Genomic DNA, 9,193 nt, shown 5'->3' with positions numbered 1-9,193 from the left:
TTAGATTTCAAAAAAAGTTTTAAATATTATAAAGTCAAAGGTTTTAAATAATACAACTGTAATATACTTGTTCAAGATTCTGATATATATCAATAAATAAATTCATGTCTAGATATTGATGATTTTCTTTTAAAAATTTAAATCTGTTATAAAGGAAAAGAAAATGGGAGTCATAGTATTTTTGCTCTAAGGAAATGGCATTGGCTGTGATTTCTATTTATAATTGTTAAATACTTTGCTGTAATCTCATGTGATTGTTGGTTTTGCTTTAAAAAAGTTTTGTATAGAGTTTCCAAATCAGCTATTTTTATGCAGTTCCCCCCCCCGCCTTAGTCACAAAAATAGCTGAGTAGTTATTAATTAATCAACCTCTCATCTGACTATTTAGGTGATAATGCAATCATAACCAGTGTTTTATAATAACTAGAAAATTTTAGACTTAAGTCTCACAGGGATTTAGAGAAAAGTAAAGTTTAATTAAGCTAACTATAAAGATTATATCTCCTCGAAATATCAACAATAAATCCATGTGGTTGACTTAGTTTGGTATAAACAAATATATTGGCTCCGTATTAAACAAAACTCTTCATTACTATCCAATATTCAACAACTGCATTGATCTTTTAAGATATTTTCATCACTCTTCTCTTCTGGAAAATGGTGAAACTTAAGTAACTCCAAATAATATCTGTTAAAGGATGCAAACATTGTATTTGATCGATTGATACAGGTTTGGAAGTGCTTCTCATCATTTTCACACTTATCAAATATAAATGAATTGACAAGTTTGACATGTGACTGGATGATGGCACAAAAGTAGTCTGGATGCAAAGCTTATAATGTGAGCAATGATCTTATGCAAGAGTGCTGTTTGCAAGCTGACAAGGTGCATGCACCAATTTTGGTGCAAAGTGCAGGTCTGCTGATTTTTATAGCTACAAAGACTTGAGAGTAAATAATTCAATCAACTGCAAATTTACTCTCAGATTTTCTAGCAAATTCTATGAAATCAGATTATGGGGAGGTGATGTGGGGGGGAGAAAGAAATAGAGAGACAGAAAATGTCATATAGCCAAGATATGGAAGAAAACTAAATGTCATTGGTAAATGATTGGATAAAGAAGATGTAGTACATATATACAATGGAACATGACTCAGCCATATAAAAGAATGAAATCTTACCATTTGAACAACATGAATAGACCTAGAGGGTATTATGATAAGTGAAATAAATCAGTGAAATCATTTATATGTGGAATCGAAAAAACAAAATAAATGAACAAATGAAACAGAAACAAACTCATAGATACAGAGAACAAACTGATGGTTGCCAGATGGGAGCTGGGTTGCGGGGCTGAGTGAAAAAGGTGAAGTGATTAAAAGTACAAATTGCCAGTTACAAATTAGTTACGAAGATGTAAAGTACAGAATAGAGAATATTGTCAGTAACTGTGTATGATGTCAGGTAGGTACTAGACTTACTGGGGGATCACTCATAAGTTAAATTAATGTCTAACAATAAAAAATAGAAACTCCATATGCACTTTAAGTCTGACCATTTCAGAGATCATAGGGCCAAAAGTACTTCAGAGATGATGCCTGAGCCCTAGCATTGCTAGGTGCTTAAGTCGGGTAGACAAAACGAATACTTTGGTTGATAGAATATGTATATTTAACTACAGCGAGATTTGTTAAATCCAAGCAGAGGGTCGGTAGTAGGAAGAAAAGCCCACCTCTTCCTACACCAAACACAAGCACGCATATACACACACCACATACTTTTGACTGTCAGTGGTAAAATTTCAGTACTTAGTCACATTAGTGATTATTCAAAATAAAATTAAATAATGACGGTCTTTCTTTAGGAGGAAAAACTCAAATAACATACAAAGACTCTTGGATTTAGACATTAAAAATCATTTTTTACCTCCCACATTTTTCTTTCTTATTTAAAGTTCCGAACCTATATAAATGAATTCCACATCTGTAACGTATTTTCCCTCTACTTTCTACCCCTTTACCTATGACAATATTCTTTACTAGTTTTAAAGCCTTCCCTGACACTCTTAGTCCCCAGAAATTGTTCTCTTCTGAATTTTTATAATAACCTTCTGTCTAATCCACTCATATATGTCACCTTATAATGATAGTTTGAATTTTTTATCAGATTAAATTTGGTCTCCAATTGGATTAGAAGTCTCTTACAGACAGATGCCTAATCTTATATTTCTTAGCTGCCCTCAATGCCTGTGTAAATTGTTATACACATATTAGATTTTCAAGTTGTAGCTGTTTGAAAGGACATCATATAATACATAACACCTGTGTAAGGAAGAATAGATAACATTTCTGAACCATTTACTTCTTGAAGCTGAGCCAAACTGTGTTTAGAGAGCTAATTCTTGTCAGCAAATTAATGTTTATATAGCACACTGTAATAATAGCACAGAGTTTTAATGAAAACTTAAAATGTAAATAAAAATACAAACTATTTAACTGAGGGAGATAATGCTATTTAGAAACCTTCATAAACAAGTTAACACAAGGGCTGTGCTAATCTACAGTTATCCAGAGAGACTCAAGGTCATACTAGATCACTTAATGGCCAAGTGACTTTAGATGAGTTACTTAAATTTCCTAATCCTCTGTCCTCTAAATTGTACAGATAAATAAATACAGATAAAAATACAGATAACATGCACATTATCTATCTCTTAAAGTTGTAACTACCAAGTGATATAATATATGTAAAAATACGTGTAAATCACAATGTTCTATAGTTTTGTTAGCTGTTATTTTGTGAAATTTAGAAAAAATGTTTAGTAATTATATTAGCAAGGGTTTTCCCATGTCTAGTTACCCTTCTGAAGTACAAAAAATACATTTGTTCCCCTTTATTTCTCCAGCGCCTAGTATTATACTAAAAATTCTATTTTAAATAAAATAATAAGCAAAACCAAATGGTATCTCTGTAACAGTATAAGAGGAACTGAAGAAAATATACAAATGTATAATATAAATAGAACTATGTAGGGTAAAATTTAAATCCATGATTAAACTTGTTTTTATTGATCATATATTCATCTATAACTAAACCAGAGTTATAACCCACTCACATAGTACTTTACATTAATAGGCATAGCAATATTTATAGGTATTCTTAGATTTTGATACTGACTTCTTTGTAAGTATCAGTAACTAACACATTACTTGATCATTGAGTTCAGGGGTCAGTGCACATTTTCTGTAAAAGGCCAGATAATAAATATTTTCCTTTTCAGAGTCACACAGTTTATCACAACTATTCAATTTTGCCCTATGGTGTGAAAATAGCTATAGACACTATGTGACAAAAGGTATAGCTATGTTACAATAACACTTTATTTACAGAATTCAGTGGTAGACCAAATTTGGTTCATGAGCTATAGTTTTCTGGCCATCGTTTAATTAATTACAACATATTTAGAAAGTAATACATAAAACTCATAGACAATCTAGCATATATAGATGATCTCAATAAGAGCCTACGATCTCCTGGATAAAATCACGCAGGACAAAGGCATAAAGGTGCACAAGTCTAAACTATAATCGTAATTTGGTATAGTCTGGAGAAATTAGTATCAGAGCCTTTCAAAGTAAGGGATGTGTCCTCTGGGTGTGAGGTTGGGTAGATTGGTACATGACCATTCCTTTTGATTAGTCATAAAATATTAAAATCTTTCATTCATTTGTGTATATATACAATGTACAAAATATATTAGTGCAGTCTTATATTATCAAATATATATATATGCCCATTTTGAGAAATTATACCCAACCTTTTTCAACTGATGTGGCAAGAAATTAAAAACATTTAGAGTCACTGGAGCCTAGATAACTAATTAATTCCAAGTTTCTGATTAAGATGAGTGAATGATAGAAAAATTACAAATAATATTGAACTCATAGTGAACGTGGCCAACATAATTTTCAAAGGTAAAATATCCTTTATGTAGGAGGTAATGATATTTATTTATAACTACTGAGAATATTTTTAAGCATCCTAAAATAGGAGTAGCACTCAGGAGCCTAAGCTTGTGACTGAACGATCAAGTTCTATATTGAAAGCCAGTATTTCTGTTGGTCATTCAACATTTTCCTGAGAAATGAAAAACTACATGCAGCAAAATATGTCATGAGAGACTAAAGCAGAGATGGGAATGAGATGCTGATCATTAGCAAAAGCTCAGGAAGCAAGGTACAGAGTAGAAAAATAAAGACTGATAATGAATAATGGTGCACAAATGTACACACACTCCTCCACCACCAGAAACACACACACACAGAGAGAGAGAGAGAGAGAGAGAGAGAGAGAGAGAGAGAGAGGAATTGCCAGCTTCTACTCTATGAAATGCTCTGCTTCATGAAATCTAATATGAGGTGTGGCTAACTAGTCTCCAGCTCTGCTTTCTATCAGTCATCCATCTAGCTGCAATGAACACTATGTTTCTAGGATACAGGATTAAAAATATAATATCCTAGCAGCATAGTAAATAACCAATTGTGGTCTAATTTGATGCCTATATGATTGATTCAACTCAATGTACAAAAATCAATTGATCGTTGAAAAACAATTTAAAAATGGTTTGACTTCAAATATATAATAACTTTTAAAGTTTGACACTGAATAAAGGCTGTAAATGGGTTAATTTCATAGTGACAAATGAGAAGTCTAATACTAAAATGCCCAACTATATTATACAAAAATATAGTTGGGCATTTTAGTATTAGACTTCTCATTTGTCACTATTTTGTATAGCCTCATTTGCAATTTTAGATACATGTGGTAACTCTATATAAAAACAGTACATGACTGATCTACCACCAGTATTACATCATCTGAGAGTTTGTTTCCCACAGTATCTTAGAAGATGTCAGCAGTAGAACAATCCAATCATTCTCTCCTTTTCAATCAGTCTAATGGCTATTGATGGAAACTATATTCTGGAGCTCAGCTTTTCAAGTAGTAGTTCAACCTATGGCCCGTCTCAATGATATGAAGTGGAAAATGCATCCATTTCAGATCAGATAGCTCTGTGTTTGGCTCCATAACTATGTCCCTTTCTAAGGACAGAGCTTGGAAAAATACTTCTGATGTTGTGACCCTCATTTTAGGCAAATAAAGAGCTTCTTGCTGATTGTGAAGATTGAGGTTAAATTTATTAAGAGACCAAGTCCCATGTCCACATATATACATTATCTTGAAGGGCTCAATGGCAGTCTTTCAAAGAACTCTATAGTCTATTCTTTATTATATCTTATTTAGGATAAATAAAACAAATATATAAGAACAACTTTGTTCCAACTGTTTCTTTGAAAAGGTGATTTTAATTTAGGAGGCTGTTTGGGTTCAAATTTCAGATCTACTCTATAATTTAAATGGCCTTTCTATGCATAAATTTATCCATCTGTAAAATTGGTCTTATTGAGAGATTAAATGAGTTAATACACATTAAAAGTTTATAGCAGTTTCAATTTTTATTGAAGAGTAAGATTATGGTCTTCGATATCCAAAAAGACTCAAACTTAACAAACCACCAGCAAAATATTAACAGTCTGTTTTTTTCTCAAAAATGTTTTAGAGTTATTTCTTTTTAGAAACTAAGAACTAATGTAATATGCTCACTAAGAGTTAGCAAAAAGTTACACTTTACTTTTTTTTTCAGCTAAACTTTAGAGACACATGTATACCTATTACACTCATTTTATTGTTAAATCCTACTCCCAAATGGAAATCTTCATTTTTACTGTGGTTCAAAATATCATTAGGACTGAATTTTATTCCTCAAAGTTTTGATTTTACATAAAAGTAATGCCTACAAGTATTATTACTAGATGCTTCAATTATGCTAACCTCCTTCTTTTTTTTTTATGGCATCTATTAAAGATGTGGGCAAACTTTGTTCTCAACATTGATCCTTTTGAGCATAGTTTATTTGTTATATCACTATAACTACAGCCTCCTATCAAACCTGTGCAGAGGGTTGTTAGGAAAAGAAGGAACTGGGAAGAATCTAGTAACACTAGAGACTATTATTATAATAACTGATCATCCAGAGTGCCATGAGAACTCTCCAAAATATCCCTTCACAGAACACCCAGAGGAAATTAAGTGTTCATCTTGCTTTGTAGATAGAAATGAGTGATTCAATGTTTTATAACTGAATGTACTAGTAGAAAATTACTGCTTAGCGTTGCAACAATTATTATGAGACAAGCACTTGGTGCCACTGGAAAAACAAATGTTTACTGTGAAGGAAAATAAGAAGTATCATAGTAGCTTTTCTAAAGTGTATAATTTCATGAAAGAGTTTATAAATTTAAGATTTCAGGATAATAACTTCCCAAAAGTGTAATCTTTTGGAGACCACCAATGTAGTCTACTTCTTTTGGAAAGTATAAATTATCTCCAAGGTATAAACAAATATACTTCAATATGTTATAATATGTTTGCAACATCTTAGGATGAATTTCTATAAGGCAGATAGGCAATTTCCAAATTATGACATATATGTATTATTCTATTAATTTACTTATTCAACCAATATTTATGAAGTAACTAGTATGTAGTAAGAAAAAAAAATCTATATAATAACTTGCTTTCTGAAACAGTCATTTTTTTCCTATAGAAACAGTTTTATGCAAGATTACATCCCCGTGACAATCCACAAAATGAACTTTATACCTAATAAAGTGCATTGTACCAGTAGGATGATTTAATCTCTAAACACCATAGGTTTCCGTAGGAAAATGTAATTGTAATTTGCAACTGTGATAAAAGAAATGAAGATGCTTTAAACAGAAGTAATTCTCAAATATATAAGATTTTCATGTATATGGATTTCAAGTACACATCCTCTAACTTATGCTCAGTTAATAGAACAAAAGATCGAAAGTCAGGATCCTCTCAGCAAATATATATATAAAATCTCAAGTTTAAATAATAAATATGGAGAACAGAAGTTATGGTTTCCATATCTTATTCATTTCTTTTATTCCTATTTGAAAAAATGTAACTCATTAGGTCCATTTTATCTTCAGGAAGCAAAAATAACTAGAATGTTATTGAACACAAGAAATCTGCAAGATGGAGATGGTAGTGAAGCCTTTCTGACAGTTAGTAAAGCTAATCAACCTCTCTTAAATTTAGTTTCCTCATTTATAAAACAGGAAAATTTTACCTATTTACCTCTTGGGACTATTGTCCAATACAACTGACTATAATTGGAGATAGGGCCTTTAAGGAGGTAATTAACCTTAAATGATACATAAAGTGTTCTGCATAGTGGTTAATCAGAATATACTCATTAAAGTTTAGCTATGAACAGGTACGGTATTTATTTTTTGGGTGAAACAAATGTTCTGGAACTGGATAATGGTGATGGTTGCACAACCTTGTGAATATACTAAAAATCACTGAATCGAATACTTTAAAATGGTGAATTTCATTGCATGTGAAATTTTATTATGCAAATTATCTTAATAAAAACAAAAAATAAGGTTAGCTATGATTATATTTATTAAAATACACATTATTTTGTATATGGAATAGAGATATTTTGATTTTGTTTTTTATTTGTCTTGAAATAGTATGGCACCCAAGACAATTAAAAAATTTCTTTGATACAATAACATCTAGCATAAGCTTGAATTATTTTAATTATACCATGACTTTATGTGATATCATAACATATAATAATGATGAGTGGGGTAAATAACAGGAAGGATTATAAAAATGGATTGTTAAAATTTGATGAAGTCAATGAGTTTTAAAAAATTACTGAGATTTCATAATTATAGTGAGTAAGTATACCTATATTTGGCTAAAAATGGGAAATACTGAAGAGTACAACACCCAGTCTAATTGAGTCATTACTAGAAGAGCAGGCACTGGGAAGTTAGTAGTACAGTCATCCAAATTATTTTGAATTCAGATTTTACCAGAGCGAAATTCTAGCTTCTCTACATATATAGTTATGCTTTACTAAAACGTTGGGATAAATTCTGAAAAATGTGTCCTTAGGCAATTTTGTTACTGTATAAACCTCATAGAGGGTACTTACACAAACTTAGATGGTACAGCCGCCTATACCCCTACGCATATGGTGTAACCCATTGCTCCTAGGCTACAAACTTGTACAGTATGTTACTGTGCTGAATACTGTTGGCTATTGTAATGTGATGGTATGTATCTATGTATCTAAACATATCTAAATACAGACAAGGTACAGTAAAATATGATACAAGACATAAAAAAGGGTACACTTATATAGGCCACTTACTATAAATGGATGAGTCTGAGTCAGTGAGTGAGTGGTGAGTGAATGTGAAGGCCTGGGACATTACTATACACTATTTTTGACTTTATAAATACAGTACACTTAGGCTACACTAAGTTTATAGAACTATTTCTCTTTCATCAATAATAAATTAAACATCTTAGCTTATTGTACCTTTTTTACTTTTTAAACTTTTATTTTTTTAACTTTTCAACTCTTTCATAATAACATTTAAAACGCAGAGATACAGCACAACCGTACAAAAATATTTTCTTTCTTTATATCCTTATTCTATAAACATTTTTCTATTTATTTATTTATTTATTTTTATTTCTTAAGGTATTTTTTGTTTTGTTTTGTTTTGTTTTTGTTAAAAACTAAGACACGAACATACATATTAGCTAAGCCTACATAGGGTCAGGATCATTAATATCACTGTTTTCCACCTTTACATTTTATCCCACTGGAAGGTCTTCAGGGGCAATAACAGGCATGGAGCTGTCATCTCCTATGATGACAATATCTTCTTCTGAATATCTCCTGAAAGACCTGCCTGAGGAGGTGTCACTTTTTTCAGAAATATGTCCATGGTTGTTCACTTGGTTTGTTTGTTTGTTTCTTATTATAGATTTCTGTGTAAGTAGATAATACACCATGAGCATTCCTTTCTATTAATGAAAACCTTTCAGTGTTGGGGTCCGTGTTTTCAAACTTCAAAAGGAGTTTGTCGAGGTCTGCAAAAGCTTCTGCTTAACCCTTCACTGTGAATTTTCTTGGGGGAGTCTTCTTTTTCTTCTCTCTTGCCTCTTCTTTAGCTATGCATTCTTGTTCCAGTTCTAACAACTGCTCCATATTCAATTCCTCAGGAGCCACCA

Source organism: Pteropus vampyrus, unplaced genomic scaffold, assembly GCF_000151845.1.
Source record: "Pteropus vampyrus isolate Shadow unplaced genomic scaffold, Pvam_2.0 Scaffold136, whole genome shotgun sequence".
Classification (NCBI taxonomy): domain Eukaryota; kingdom Metazoa; phylum Chordata; class Mammalia; order Chiroptera; family Pteropodidae; genus Pteropus; species Pteropus vampyrus.
The sequence above is the reverse complement of the archived record's forward strand: the minus strand, read 5'-3'. Positions refer to the sequence as shown.